We start from the raw sequence: 15,092 nt of genomic DNA on the forward strand, positions 1-15,092 counted from the left end.
TGCCTGCAGGGGGGAAGCTTCACAAGTAGTGAAACAAGGCTGCAGGTGTATCTGTGTCTGTCCCTCTCTATCTCCCTCTCACGTCTCAATGTCTTCCTGTCTTATGTAAAAAACAAACAAACAAACAAAAACCCCCAAAAAACAAAGGGATTTTTGCTACCATGGAAGCTTTAGTCTCCAATGGAACATACTCGGGGTGATGCCCTGTCTGTAGCAACAAGTGAGCCCTAGTTACTGTGCATCCTCTTAACTCTGTCACCTCCATGACAATAACTGGGGGTGGGGTGGGCACACTCTGACACTCCAGGGTGCATTCCTCTGTTCCTGGGTTTCTGCCTTCCTAGCAGCCCTATGGAGTAGTCACACCTCGCAGGTTTAGGGAAGACATGGGGTGACCCTCACCAGCTGTTTGCAGGGAGGGACTTCTTGCATCTCCACCCCAACAAAAGTGATGATGACATGGCTCTCTTGATGGCTGTGACCATCTATCTGGTCCTGGTCCCGCAGGAGGTTGTGGCCCCCTACTCCAAATATCCAAGTTGGACTTCCACTGTGGGATACAGACCCCTCATGTGAGGAAGCTCGGAGCCCCCCTTAACCTTAGTGGAGTTCTGGGTGCAAGTGGAACACAGCAGAGGGCTTGGACAAGTGACCTAGGTCCTGATGCTGAAGCTGACCCTCTGTGTCTTCATGGAGTGGGAGGTTATCCAGCTGGGTGGGGCCTGGGCCAGCTCTCTGTCCAGAAGATTCCCTGGTAGGGTTGGGGGTGGGGGGTGGGGAGGCAGAGGGCTGGGAGGCAGGAGCTTTGAGTCAGTCATTACAGTGGGTTACAGTGGGTGCATTCTCCTCCTCCTCCTGCTTTTCTGACCTCCAGAAATTGAAGTACTCCCCAGGTCTGAGCTGAACATGGTCCCAGGCCCCTTCACACCCCTCACCTGCCGGCATGCCAAGAGGCTTGGAGGCTGTCTCTGCCCTGTTAGGAGGAAATTCTGGGTCCCCTGGTTACAGTGACTCTTTCTGGGACCCCCATTTGGGGTTCTCAGCACGCCCTTTGGGGAGCTGGCTTACCTCTGGTCCTCTGGCATGTGAAGGTGGCTCCAGCCCTAGGCATTTTTACTCACTAGCCTCCCTTACTAATCCCTCTTCTCAGGTGCCCAACCTGTGAGCTCATCAGGCCCCCAATAGAAAGGGGGGGACATCTTAACCAGATCCCCTGTCTGTTTAACTGTACCCCCAAAGGGTCCCTGAGGGACCTCTCAGTGTACTTTCTTGTTGTCTCTGCTCCTTTAAGAACAGTCTGCTTTGGTCATGACTCCGGACTCAAGTTTCCCCAAGAAGCTAAGCATTTCTTGAACCCAATGGTGCTCTCTGAGGGGTTTGAGCCCCCTCCCCCATACACCCCAGCTAAGACCCTCTCAGGATTCCGAGCAGCCACCCATTGGCCCTCAAGACTCACCTGCAATGGGGATGCAATGCCAAGGACAGGCCTGGTCAGCAGCAGGTGGACTCAGCCTTTGTTAGCCCATTCGCTCATCCTCACTGGGGGGTGGGAAGGAGTGGCAGGGAGAGAAGGCTGCCACCCCCCTCAGGACATCTCCTCTACATGGAACTTCCTGCCCTCCCATTTTCTCCTGCCATCAATTATGCAGTGGCTCCCGCCTGCCCACCTGTCGACCTGGCTCCCTCCATCTCAGTTATGGGGTGGCAGCTTGCTGGGGGCTGGGTCTTTCAGAGGTGCTGTATGTGTATGTGTGTGTGTATGTGTGTGTGTGAGAGAGAGAGAGAGAGAGAGAGAGAGAAGGAGAGAGAGAAGGAGAGAGAGACACACAGAGAGCCTCTATTTAGGTGGGAGCAGGATTGTGATATTCATACCCCCACATCCATAGGAGTTCCCTTCTCCTTACTGGGGAAACTTTGGGCTCCTCTAAGCTAAGAATACTCCCTCCCCCTATCGGACATACCTGTACCCTCTTGCTGTCTCCAATCATCCAGGTCCCCCAGCCTAGCCACCTGCTGCCCTTGTGCTCAAATGTACCTCTTTCCAGACAAGTCTGCCTCTGCCTCAGGGTCTTTGTACTTCCCCTACCTCCTCCCTCACTTCCTTCTTTTAGTTCATTCACCATCCTCCTCAGAGACCTGTCTGCATAGATCCTCCTTGTGCCTGTTTGCCCCTGCCCTCTCACTGCCCACAGACCAGGGAGCCACCGTGTGCTGTCAGCTCTCCTTGTGGGCGTGGGTGTGTGACTTGTGGGGGTGGGGTTGGATGACCACTACTCAGAAGATCTCAGATAGGACAGAATGGGAGGTGGAGGAGAGTGGAAGGAGAGAGGGAGGGAAGGAGAGAGTAGAAAGGAGGGGAGTCAAGTGGGAGAAGTGGGAAGGAGGAAGCAGAGAGAGGGAGGCTGAGCAGGGATGCAGTTGGGAGGATCCGGACACCCTGCCCCCACCCTAAGAGTTCAGCTTCTAGCCACAGATGCCCCTAAAGGAAGCACCTTAAACAGATATATCAGAGCCTGGGAGGAATTGCAGTAAATAGTGGAGTGAACTTGGAAGCATGAGGTCCTGCATTCAATCCATATGTGCAGAGTGATAGCCTTGTTCTCTCTCTCCCTGTCCATCTGTCCACCCCATCTCTCCTTAATACATACAATCTAAACCAAAGCCAGGCATGTGAATTGGAGCAGATCCCAAGAAACCAGCTTCTCTAAAGGCCGAAAGCGTGGGGTCCCCCCACCCCAGTCCCTGTAGCCCACAACTTCTCCCTCTATTTTTTTTTCTTCCTTGTAAACTTTACAGGCATAGGGTTGGGGAGACTGATGGGGTGGGGGGGACTTGCCGGCTGGCATATACACAGTCTATATTGCTTTGAACTAACAAAGTTTTATCAACCAGGCGGAGAGTCATCAATCACACAGAAAAATAACCCAGCGGAAAGCCTTTCCCGAGTGTCTCTGGCCTAATGATTGCCCTGCCCATTACACTAAATGCTGCCATTTGTATTCTTGATGCTTAAGTATGCAAACAGTAATTAACGTGGTAATGAACCGGGGCCCCAGAGCCTCCCTTCCCAGAGCTCATTTGCATGTTAATTATCATTAGCGATCTGGGGAAACAAGTTATCAACAGTCTAATTAGCAGCCGGATCATTTTTACAAGAAATTGCTTGCTCTCTGACACGTGCATGTGTGAAATTAATGAAGTCTTGTGTTACAGACTTTGGGGGTGAGGGGCTCGATGTTGCAGCCTCTGCGACATCTCCAGGATGGGCACCTGTGGGAGCTGGCACCTGAGCTGGGTGCAGGGGTGCCCCAAAGGGCTGATGAGGTTAGGGTGACTGACTAGCCTGATGCCAGCTGGGGCAGGAGCTGATGCTGGTTTCTGCAGTAGGGACAGAGGGTGACTAGGGGGTCATGGCACGAGTGGGGGGGAAGGGGCTCCATTACTGGGTGCAGGTGTCCAGGGGGCTTCCTTGCACTGCCAGGCTGCTGATGGGACTGTGAGGGCACATGGGAACCTGGATTAGATACCTGGGGCAGGATGGTCATCCACTTTTCAAAGACCTGGCAGTTCTCTGGTGACTAGTGGACTCACTGGCTTCTGTTGGGTCCAGGGCATGATGCCTGCACCAAATGGCTCCAGGATCCTGTGCAAGGACAATGAGACTTGTCACCATAAGCCAGGTTACTGGGATTATGCTTGTCCCCTCCTGGCCTTTTATGTCCCCTCCTGCTTCCTTCTGCCCTCTTTTGTCTCCTCTATCCCTTCCTGGCCCCTTCTGTCTCCTCCTGCCCACTCCTGTCCCCTTCTGTCCCCATTTTGGCCCCTCCTGTTCCCTTCTGCCCCTCCTATTCCCCGCCCCGTCCCTTCTTGACCCCTCCTGCCCTTTCCTGTTCCTTTCTGTACTTTTTTATACTCTTCTAACCCTCCTCCTGCCTCCTTCCTGTCTCCTCCTGCATCTTCCCACTCCTGTCCCCTCCTTCCCTTCCTGTCCCCTCCTGTTCCTTGTTGCCCCATTCCTATCTCCCTCCAGTTCTCTCCTGACCCTCCCTGCCCCTTCCAGCCTCTTTTTGTCCTCTTTCTGCCCCTTTTGTCCTCTCGTCAATTTATTCATCTCCTGTGTCCTCCTGTTCCCTTCTGCCTTATCCTGTCTCCTCCTTTCTGTGTCTGCCCTCTCTTGACCCTTTCTGTCCCTCCTGTTCCCTCTAGTTCTCTCCAGTCCCCTCCTGTTCCCTCCTGCCTTCTCCTGTCCTGACCCATCCTGTCCCCTGATGCCCTTCCTGTCCCCTTTTTCCCTCTCCTGTCCCCTCCTGCCCCATCCTGTCCCCTTCTGTCCCCTCCTGTTTCCTGTCACCCTCCTGGACCCAGAGTTCCTTGACCAGTCCCCACGCCTCACTGGCTTCTGGTGCTCAGTGCAAGGTCTCCTGTCACAACATGAGTAGAGGCCTGAGCCGGGTGGGGACATGGGGAAGACATGCCAGTCACTTGGTCCAGGAGTCCCTGAGTCCCCCAGTGTGTGTGTTCAGCAGTGGGGGGGGGGTAGGAATAGGAAGCAGCCCCTTCTCGAGCATACTTTCAGCCCTTATGAGGGCAGCACCATACCCTGTGGGGTTGGTCTAGGAGTGGGTGGGCTATGGTACTTCTGCCAAGGGGCCCATGTTTTGAGGGCAGGAGTGTGAGGTCTGTTGACTTGGCCTCTTGGGGGTGCAGGAGCAATTGGGACAGGTCTGGGGCCCTAGGTGGATTTAGATGTAGGAGATCAAGGGAAAGGAAGGGGAAGCACTACACAGCGGGGGGTGGGGGGTCCAGAGGACATTAAAGAAGCTCCTTGGGGGACAGAGAGATAGCTCAGTAGGTAGGATGCCTGCCTTGCCTCTGGTCTAGTGTTATTGCCTCTCTGTGTGTCTCTCTACCTGAATGAAAACAAACAAAAGTGCCTGGCTGCTGTGAATTCATGTATGTGTGAGGTCTCAGTTATGCAGAGGGAGAAAAAGAAAGAAAAAATTGAAATAAAAAAAAGAAAGAAGGTGGTCCTGGAGGTGGTGGAGTGATAAAGCTTTGGACTCTCAAGCATGATGTCCCAAGTTCAATCCCCAGCAGCACATGTGCCAGAGTGATGTCTGGTTCTTTCTTTCTCCTCCTGTCTTTCTCATAAATAAAATCTTTAAAAAAAAAAAAAAGAAAGAAGCACTACTGTGTGTGTGTGCCACCCCATTGAAGGTCATTTGAAAGTTAGGGGAGGTGAGGCCATGGGGTCTTGGTCCAGACAGAGTTATGTCTTTGTAAGAGGGGAACTGGGGACCTGGATGTGCAGGGAATGGTGGGGGCTGCTTCCATAGCTCAGGAAGCCCAAGGAATAGGGTGCCCAGAGCTGATGCCCCATAGTCCCAAAAGGCTATCGCCACACCTCATCTCCTCTCCAGGGAGGGTTACAATGGCCGTGTACTCACAGTCATTGGTTTATGGTGCCATTAGGGTCACCCTGGAAGAAGGGTGCTAGGTTTGGGGTGCATTGGAGGGTGGGCGGATTACCAAGGGGACAGTGACTGGGAGAGTGTGACCTTCTGTGAGTGCTTTGTGTGTGGAGACACCCCAAATCATTGCAGAGCTGGTGAGAAGTGGCAGGTGGCACTGTCCTCCTACAACCCCTCCAAGTTTGGGCTGAGTGTGCAGGGGAAGCCCTGGGAGGTGGTAGCAAGCCTGGCTGTCCCAGAACTGGCTGTCCTGTCTCATAAGTGCTATTTTCTGGGCCACCAGGCCTCTGTGGGATTCCCAGCTCAGCCTGGCCATGTGTGTGTGGGGCATGGCATGCTTCCTACCTTCAAGGGGACTCAGGGTAACATGCAGTTCTGTCCAGGATAAGACACCTCCCCACCCAGTAGGGGCTGAGGCCATTGTGGGTCATGGTAGGGATCCTAGTGGTTCTAGCCAGCTCTCGTGTCAGGATGAAGGCCTTTTCTCCATGTCACCACCTGGGTTCTGGAAGGACCAGGGCAGGTGGCAGGCAATTTTCTAGCTCTTTTGAGGGTGTCAGGAGAGGCCTCCAGGATGGACAGTTCTTTTTTTTTTAATTTTATTTTTTTATTTATTTCTTTTGCCTCCAGGATTATTGTTGGTGCCTACACTACAAATCCACTGCTCCTGGAGGCTATTTGTCTCCTTTTGTAGTCCTTGTTGTAGTTATTATTATTGTTATTATTGCTATCATTGTTGTTGGCTAGGACAGAAAGAATTGGAGAGAGGAGGGGAAGACAAAGAGGGGGAGAGAAAGAGAAACACCTGCAGACCTGCTTCACCACTTGTGAAGTGACTCCCCTGCGGGTGGGGAGCCGGGGTCTCAAACTGGGATTCTTATGCCAGTCCTTGCACTTCCTGCCATGTGTACTTAACCTGCTGTGCTATAGCCTGGCCCCCAGGATGGATAGTTCTATGAGTACATGTTTCAGTTGAGAAAATTTGTGACTCCACAACATTTAAATACAATTCTATCCTATCTGGACCTGTTGGGGTGGAGGATTGTGTGGGGTGCCTGTCACTGTGTTGTATATGGGGATGCCCATACCTACGTCTCAGCTCAGTCTGGATCTCCTCCTTACCTTTCAGACTCTACACTGAAGTTGCAGCCTCCATCTGGGCCAAAGTGTTTTCATGGGTAAGTGTGGGTGGCAGAATCACAGCCCCCCAATGCATTCATGTTCCTGGAACCTGAGAACATGTGACTTTACCCAGTAAGGCAGTGTGGCCCTCAGGTGTGGTCACAGCCAGGTGTGCTGATGTCCAGGTGTGCTAATGCCCAGGTGTTCTGATACTCAGGAGTGCCCATAGTCCACATGTGCTGACATCCAGGTGAGCTCATTGCTTAGAATGAGTCATGGGAACTGAGAGGTCCCCACTCCATGGGGAAGCAGGACTCGGGTGGAGGAAAAGGAAGAATTACGTGCTTCTCTGATGGTGCAAACACTCTATCACTCACACTCAGCCTGGCCCTGGCATTCACTCTGAAGAGACAAGCCATCAGCCCCCCTTCCCCAGTACCACTGCATACTTCTGTTCTGGAGTCTTCTGCTGCCAGAAGTCCCCATGTGTCTTCCTCCTCCTGCTCTTCCTCAGGTGCAGCTTCTTTGGTGGTATAAGAGCCAGATTTCTGGATGCCACATCTCTCCTTTCCACTGAGTCATCTCAGTGCAGCTCTTTATATGGAGGTGGCCCATTAGAGCCAAGGGCAGGGCTGTGCGCTCCCCACTACCCCATTCCAGCCCTGAGCCAAGGATTCCTCTGTGGGCAGCATGTCCACTATGGAGGACTGGTGGGGAAATGCCAGCCCTAGAAGGCACTTTACAAACCAGCCAGAACCTTGACAGTTCCTTTGGGCAAGCTGCTCCATACAGTTTGGAAGGCACAGATACCCTGGCAGGGTGACTATACAATAACTGGTGGACTAGCTTGCGTGGACAGTGCAATATTTTGCCACGTGCACAACCCAGGTTTGAACCTCCACCCCCACTGCATGGAAGGATGCTTTGGTGCTGTAGCCTCTCTCTCTCCTTCTCTGCCTCTATCTAAGGAAAAAAACCTGCAGCCAGGGTCATGGGAAAGGCCAGGTAGACGGATAGTGGTGTTTCTGTTAGTGAGTGTCTCTGGAGGATGCAGCTCAAGTGGAGAGAAGACATAGGAACATGAAACCATGTGTTCCGAATGCTGAAGATTAGAACCTAGCTTCCACCTGGTGTCTGAAACATTTGGATATCAAGGGATCAGTATGTTAGATTGTCCAATAGACCCATTTATGCTTCTGGTTTAACATGATTTTTTTCTCTTTCTCTTTCTTGCTTTCTTCTCCTCCCACTCTATCCTCTTCCCTTCCCTCCTCCCCTCCTTCCTTTTCTTCTCTTTCTTTCTTTCTTTCTTTCTTTCTTTCTTTCTTTCTTTCTTTCTTTCTTTTAAAGACCTATTTTCTTAATATTTATTTATTTAATCCCTTTTGTTGCCCTTATTGTTTTATTGTTGTAGTTATTGTTGTCGTCATTGTTGGAGAGAAATGGAGAGAGGAGGGGAAGATAGAGAGGGGGAGAGAAATATAGACACCGGCAGACCTGCTTCACCACCTGTGTAGTGACTCCCCTGAAGGTGGGGAGCCCGGGGCTTGAACCAGGATCCTTACGCTGGTCCTTGCGCTTTCTGCCATGTGCGCTTAACCCGCTGTGCTACCACCCAACTTCCTTTCTTTCTTTTGCGTCTCTCCCTCTCTTTTTAAAAATGTTTAAAAATATTTATTTATTCCCTTTTGTTGCCCTCGTTTTATTGTTGTAGTTATTGATGTTGTTGTTGTTGGATAGGACAGAGAGAAATGGAGAGAGGAGGGGAAGACAGAGAGGGGGAGAGAAAGACAGACACCTGCAGACCTGCTTCACCGCCTGTGTTGCCACTCCCTTGCAGGTGGGGAGCCGGAGGCTTGAACCAGGATCCTCACGCTGGTCCTTGTGCTTTGCGCCACCTGTGCTTAACCCACTGAGCTACCGCCTGACTCCCTTTCCCTTTCCTTCTTTCTTTCTTTCTTTCTTTCTTTCTTTCTTTCTTTCTTTCTTTCTTTCTTTCTTTCTTCCTTCCTTCCTTCCTTCCTTCCTTTCCTCCCTTCCTTCCTTCCTTCCTTTTTTTTTTTTCCCCACTGATTATTTATGGAGAGAGAATGGAGCACCACTCTGCCATATGCTGTGCTGGGGACTGAACTTGGGTCTCACATATCCCAGTCCTGTGCTCTACTGGCTGAGCCTGGCTGCCAGTCTAATGCTTACAAAACAGTGTTTGACACAACTTGCAGTTTCAGATCATATGGCTTATGATAATTTTACTAAGTTTGCGAGTGGTGTTGGCTTCCCTTCCCTACAAGATTTATTGCCAGGGCTTGGTGCCTGCATGTCTTCACTGTCTCCAATGCTCCTAGTCTCATTTTGTCATTTTGTCATTTATTTATTTATTTATTTAATTTATAGAAAAGCAGGGAGGGAGGGAGAGATAGAGAGAGAACACAGTGCCAAACTTCCTTCAATATGGTGGGGGCCAGGCTTAAATCTGGACCCCACACATAGCAAAGCAGTGCGCTATCCAAATGAGCTATTTTACTAGTCTGTGCTTTTTTTTTTTTTTTTTGGTAGAAGGTGGGAGACAGAGAGAGACAAGACACAGAGAAAGAGAGACATCTACTCATCTCTGTTCCACTGCACATGAAGCTTCTTCCCAGAAGGTGGGAACCAGGGTCCTCATACATGGTAACCACCACTTGGTACCTGAGTAGTGTTGGAATTTTGAGAGAAGTTAGAGATTTTATTTATTTACCAGTTTAATTTGTTAGGACTTAAAAGTATCTAAGTCTTTGTGGATGCTTACTAAATAGTGGAAATACTTCTGAGGGAAGAAAGATGTGTCCCATTTAAAAATGTCTACAAAGTGTAAAGGAATTTAAAATTAAGATCTTATTTATGAGAGATAGATAGATAGATAGATAGATAGAAAGACAGATAGGACACACCAGAGCATCACTCTGCACATGAGAAGCTGGGGATTGAACTCAGGGCCTCATATTTGAGAGTCCACTCCACTGAACCACCTCTTGGTCATAGTGTAAAATAATTAAATTCATCTCTTTAAGAAATGATGGTTGCCAATATAAAATAAAATAAAAAATGGACAGTAAATTTTCTGTGTGCGACTAAGAGCTTGAGGGAGAAGAGGATCTTAACTTTGGCAGGTACAGGGGGCAGGGGACAGGGCAGGGGGCCTGTGTACTGGGGTGAGTGAGAGGGTGGAAACTACCTCAGTCAGACCCTGACCCCTGGCTCCCTAGTGGGATGTGGCTCACCCTTCCCTAGCTTTACCACCTGCCCTGAGTTTCCTGAAGAAGGGATCCAACCGGGCCTGGGACATACTGATGAGTGGGGGAGGGCCAGAGACCTGGTGTCCCACCATGCACTAGCCAGGATCCCGCCCTCTGTTTGAAGTATTAACTGGAGCTGTGATTTCGGTGGCCATAAAGCCACAGAGAAATGGGAGCTCTATCACCTGTCATTTCATTGCCTGTGAACTGGATGCTGTAGGATGCTTTGAAGGTGTCCATGTGTCACTGAAATAGGTCAAAAGTGAAATCTTTACAGTTGTAGCCTGGGAGGTGCAGTGGATAAGGCTTTGGGCTCTCACACATGAGGTCCCGAGTTCTGGTACTTCATGTACCAGAGTGATGCTATGGTCTCTCTCCCATCAACAAATCAATGAAACACTTAAAAACAAACATTAAAGAGACATTTTGCAGGTGGGGGAGATAGATAGCACAATGGTTATGCAAATAGACTCTCATACCTGAGGCTCCAAAGTCCCAGGTTCAATCCCCCACATCACCATAAGCCAGAGCTGAGCAGTGCTCTGGTGTTTCTCTCTGTTTCTCTTCCATCTCTCTCTCCCCCCCTCTCTCTCCCTCTGAATATCTCTCAAAAATAAATAAAATATTAAAAAAGAAACATTTTGCCACAGTTAGGAGAGGACAGTGCTCACATAGTATCACAGTGTTCTAGAATGAGGCACCTGCAGATAAATGGAGGAAGAGTGAGAGTCCTGGTTAAACAGTGAGACCCCATGTGGGAAAAGGGAAGCCAAGGGAAGTCATTTTAAGTGTCACTGTGTCTGTCTGGGATGCCTGTGTCCCCATTGTCCCCTGCAGTAACTGTGGCTTTGGGACAGTCCCCAACACACCTGGCAGAAGCCACCAGCACTGGCTGTCCTCGGATGTTTCTGGTCAGCAGTGGGTGGGGGGCTAGCTAAGGTCCAAGCTGGACCTGCCTGTGCTGGGGTGGGGAGCTGGCTGACTGTGGGCTGAACACCCCAGCTCCCCAACCCCCTCCACTGGATTTTGCCTCACCTGCTATTGGGACAGAAGCACCCTGACTCTGCTCTGCTCCCCTTTTGGGTGAGGGCTCACACTCCTGTTGACCTTGCTCTGATCAGTCCATGGTGTTCATGTGGGGGCTCCCAGTTGGGGAGCTTCTCTGCATCTATCATGGCTGCCTTGGCAGGACCCCAGACCCATCCCCTACTCTCTGCTGCCCTCCTTGCTGGGGGGGTGCCTTAAAAAATGAGTAGTGCTGCAATGGGAGCCTCAATTTGGGCTTGACTTCTGTGGGCTGTGCTCCAGAGCTGCCCTTCACGTGCACACCTGTATGTTATTTGCATGTATTGTGCTTTAGTGGTCATGGACTCCCACTTCTGTGCAGAGTATGTGTAGACTCTGTACCATGAGCATGTGTGCATGTGTCCCAGGCTAGTGCGGATAGCTGGTGGCTTCAAGTCCAGCTCCTGCCACCTGCAGCCTCTCCCTGGACAGACCTAAGAAAATCATCCTCCCACCCTTTGGGCTTTCCTGGCATGGCCATTACACCCAGGTTCAGTGAGTGAGGCCCCCCTAACCCTTCTCTCCCAGAGCCCTCCTGCTCAGCTCTGGCTGATGGTGGTGCCAGGGACTGAACCTGGAACTTCAGAGCCTCATGCATGAGGGTCCCTTTGCAGAACCATTGTGCCATCTCTCCCACCTGCCTTTGTATTTTTCTCTTTCTGTCATGCACTGAGGCATTTTATTTACAATTATATATTACATCCTTAGAAAAAGAATCCCAGGATCTCCATTCCTTGCTTCTTCATGGTCCATGATGCCAGCTGAGGTTGTCAGTACAATGAAACCAAACTGACGGGGTGGGAGCAAGTCATTCTGCCATTATTCTAGGTCTTTGAGCTACACATCAAATCTGGGCTGATCACTCCACACTTATTTAACCTGCCAGTGAGGTTCTCGACAATTTTCCCAGCTCTGTGATCATCAATGATTTCAAATTCACCAACATAACCATGCTTCATCATCACAGTTAGAAACCAGACAATGATGTTGGAGCATGGTCTAATAAGAACCTGGTGTTTGCCTCTTTTTTTTGGGCATTGTCGATGCTCTTGAGAGCATTGACCAGGACATTCATGTGCACCATTATGGTGGCACAGAAAGATGGCAGAAAGAGCCCACCTTTGTATTTCTCTGTCAATGGGTCCTAGTAGAGAGATCAGGTTCTCCCAAGCCCAGGTCTGCCCCATCCTCATGTGTCTGCCATTCCCTGTCACCTGGATATGGCTGTATGCTCTGCTTGCATGTCCTGGGTGCACCATGACCTGTCAGAGACCCCCCCCCCCCATACTGGTCTTTCTAGGAATGGTTGGCTCTGTCCCCCACCAGTGCCTCACCTTACTAGGCATCTTCCTTGGGGCCAGGGTCAACTGGGATCTCAAGGGTTGGGAGTCCAGGGGACTGGTGACTGGAGTCCAGGGGTCTAGTGGTCTTGGATTGGGAGTCAGGAACCCTCATGTTCCTGTAGCCCAGCCTCTGGAAGTGGCAGAGAGAGAGAGCCCCCATATCCTGCTGGCACCCCTCCCCTAGAGTGGTGGCTTTGGGCACAGTGGCCCAGCCCTGGCCTCCTGATGGCCCTCACCCCATCCTGGAATGGTGGCTCAGGGCAGAGTGGTCCAGCCCTGGCATGAGTACAGAAAAGCACTGAGTTCACCACTGGCACCTGCCAAGCTCTGGATGTGCTATTGCTGAAGGAGATGCTTGATAGCCTGGACCACTTTCTGTGGGTCATTTTAGGGACCCTTGCATCTAGGTGGGCATGGTGGCTGGGTCCTCTTGTGGGGGGAATCAGGATCCAAGAGCTCTGAGCCTAGCTTCATGGGGCTCTGGGTGAGGAGGTGGGCAGATCAGGGGTATGCAGACTGGGGGTGGGCAGGTGGAGATAGGTGGGAGTGATCAACTGAGGTCATCAGGTGTGCTGATCAGGTGGGGTGATCAGAGGGTGAAAAGATGATCAGGTGGGGTGGTCAGGTAGCAGTGACCGGGTGGAAGTGACCACGTGGTGATTAGCTAGAGTGATCAGGTATGGTGATCAGGTGGAGGTAATCAGCTGGGTTGACAAAGTGGGCATGTAGGGCTGAGTAGGCAGATGAGACTGGCACTGGACACTGAGCTATGGGGTGGGTCTGGAGCACAGAACCACAAGGTATAGAACACTGTGGAGAGGGGCCTTTGGAAGCATGTCATTGCCCTGGGGGTCCCAGATGTGCCCCACACTCTGCCCTACTGTGATCTGCCCAGGTTGCTTTGGGGGGACAACTCTGTGGGAGGGTTTCTTGGTCACTGTGGTCCATCCCAGACCATCCCAGTTTCTTTCTCAGCACCTCCTTCTACCTTTGTCGTGAAGACCCTTCTGTCCCCCAGAGGGAAGAGCTCAACCGGCTGACTGGGTCCCAGCGCCTCAGCTTTCGCCCAGGCAGTAGGTGGAATGGCCCTCCCAGTGCAGGGGCAGCAGTGACCTCCCCCTAGGGCCCTCACCACAGGTTCCTGCCTGTTAACACAGGCTCATGATGATCTTTACTGGCCGGGCTCAGTCAGGGTCTCTGTCCTCCAGTCTTGCCCAGATGGAATCCGCCTCCAGTGTCTGGGCTGGCCATTGCACACAGGTGCCAGCAGAGGGCATCAGCACTCCACGCTCAGCAGCACTGCCACGTGCTCTGCCTGTAGTAGGTGGCAACAGGCCCTCTGCAGGGGGTGGGGGCAGGCACCTCGCACCCAGCCTGCCCCACCCCTCAGGGGAAACTGAGGCAGGCATGAGACAGATTTCAGACTAAGCTGGCAGCCTTACCCAGACTGTTGAGTTCCAGGAGTGGGGGTGAAACCTTGACACCCACAGACACTACTCCTCCCCCCTCATGCTCAGTGCTCAACACAGGTGGGGGTGCTGGGTGGGGGGAAGCTCTCCTGGCTGAGTTGTTATGCTATACAGAGCTGAGAAGTTACCCCAAAGGCAGGGGGGGCAGGGTGGCTAACTGGCACAAGCAGGCTTGTGAGGCCCCCAACATGTCTTGTTGTGTAATTGGGGTCCTTGCCTGGACAAACCTGCCTATGGGAACTGCAGGGTCCTCAGCCATGGCCAGGATTCCCCCCCAAACTAAGACTGAAGCCTGTGGCAGGTTGGGGTAGATAGCAAAATGGCTATGCAAAAGACTCTCATGCCTGAGGCTCCACAGTCCCAGGTTCAAATACACTCTTGTACCACCCACCATAAGCCCAAGCTGAGCAGTGTGCTTTAGTTAAAAAAAAAAAAAAAAGATCTGAAGCCTGTGGGTCTCTAGGGAGGGCTGGAAAGATGCCTAGAAAATGCTAGAAAGTGGGCACCCTGAGGCAGGGTGGTAGATCCAGGTTTAAGCCCCCAGTCCCCATCTGCAGGGAATCTTCACAAGTAGTGAAATAGTGCTGCAGGTCTCTCTCTCTCTCTCTCTCTCTCTCTCTTCCACCTTCTGTCTCTATCTAAAATAAATACATTAAAATTAAAGATAAAAAAGAAGGAAAGGGAGTCGGGCAGTAGCATAGCGGGTTAAGCACATGTGGCGCGAAGCACAAGGACCGGCTAAGGATCTTGCTTTGAGCCCCTGGCTCCCCACCTGCAGGGGAGTCGCTTCACAGGCAGTGAAGTAGGTCTGCAGGTGTCTATCTTTCTCTCCCCCTCTCTTTCTTCCCCTCCTCTCTCCATTTCTCTCTGTCCTATCTAACAATGATGACATCAACAACAACAACAATAATAACTACAACAACAGTAAAAACAACAAGGGCAGGAAAAGGGGTAACAAATATATAAATATTAAAAAGAAGAAGAAGAAAAGTGGGAACCCTATCCATCCAGACTAGGTGGATCGGGTCAGGCCTGACCTTGGCCTTAAATTTCTTGGGACAAAGTGGTGCACACCCTCTGGGGCTGCCCTGGGCCTGCTTCTGTCTTGGAAAGACCCTGAAGTCACACTGGGCTGCCCAGGACCTTCACACTGTGCCCCATGTCTGGACTGAGTACTGGTCCTCTCTGGGCATCAAGCCTGTGATCCAGCATGTACTCCATGGGCCCTCCTGGGACTTGGCACTTTAGACCCTGCCCCTCCAGGCAGCCACCACGTGCATGACTACTATGCCAGAAAGTGCTGGAACCTGCTGAGGGACACACACTGGAGCTGACAATAGCTGGGCT

At 51.4% G+C, this 15,092-nt stretch overlaps 1 long non-coding RNA gene across 2 annotated transcripts in view; it reads left to right on the forward strand.

Moving 5' to 3' along the window:
- Positions 1 to 15,092, forward strand: part of LOC132540901 (uncharacterized) — a 121,747-nt gene that overhangs the window by 16,363 nt on the left and 90,292 nt on the right. For both annotated transcript variants that reach the window (XR_009552069.1, XR_009552070.1), the window contains exon 3: positions 6,601 to 6,649. This is a non-coding gene — a long non-coding RNA (uncharacterized LOC132540901). The remainder of the gene's footprint in view (positions 1 to 6,600; positions 6,650 to 15,092) is intronic.

This window comes from Erinaceus europaeus, chromosome 10, assembly GCF_950295315.1.
Source record: "Erinaceus europaeus chromosome 10, mEriEur2.1, whole genome shotgun sequence".
NCBI lineage: Eukaryota > Metazoa > Chordata > Mammalia > Eulipotyphla > Erinaceidae > Erinaceus > Erinaceus europaeus.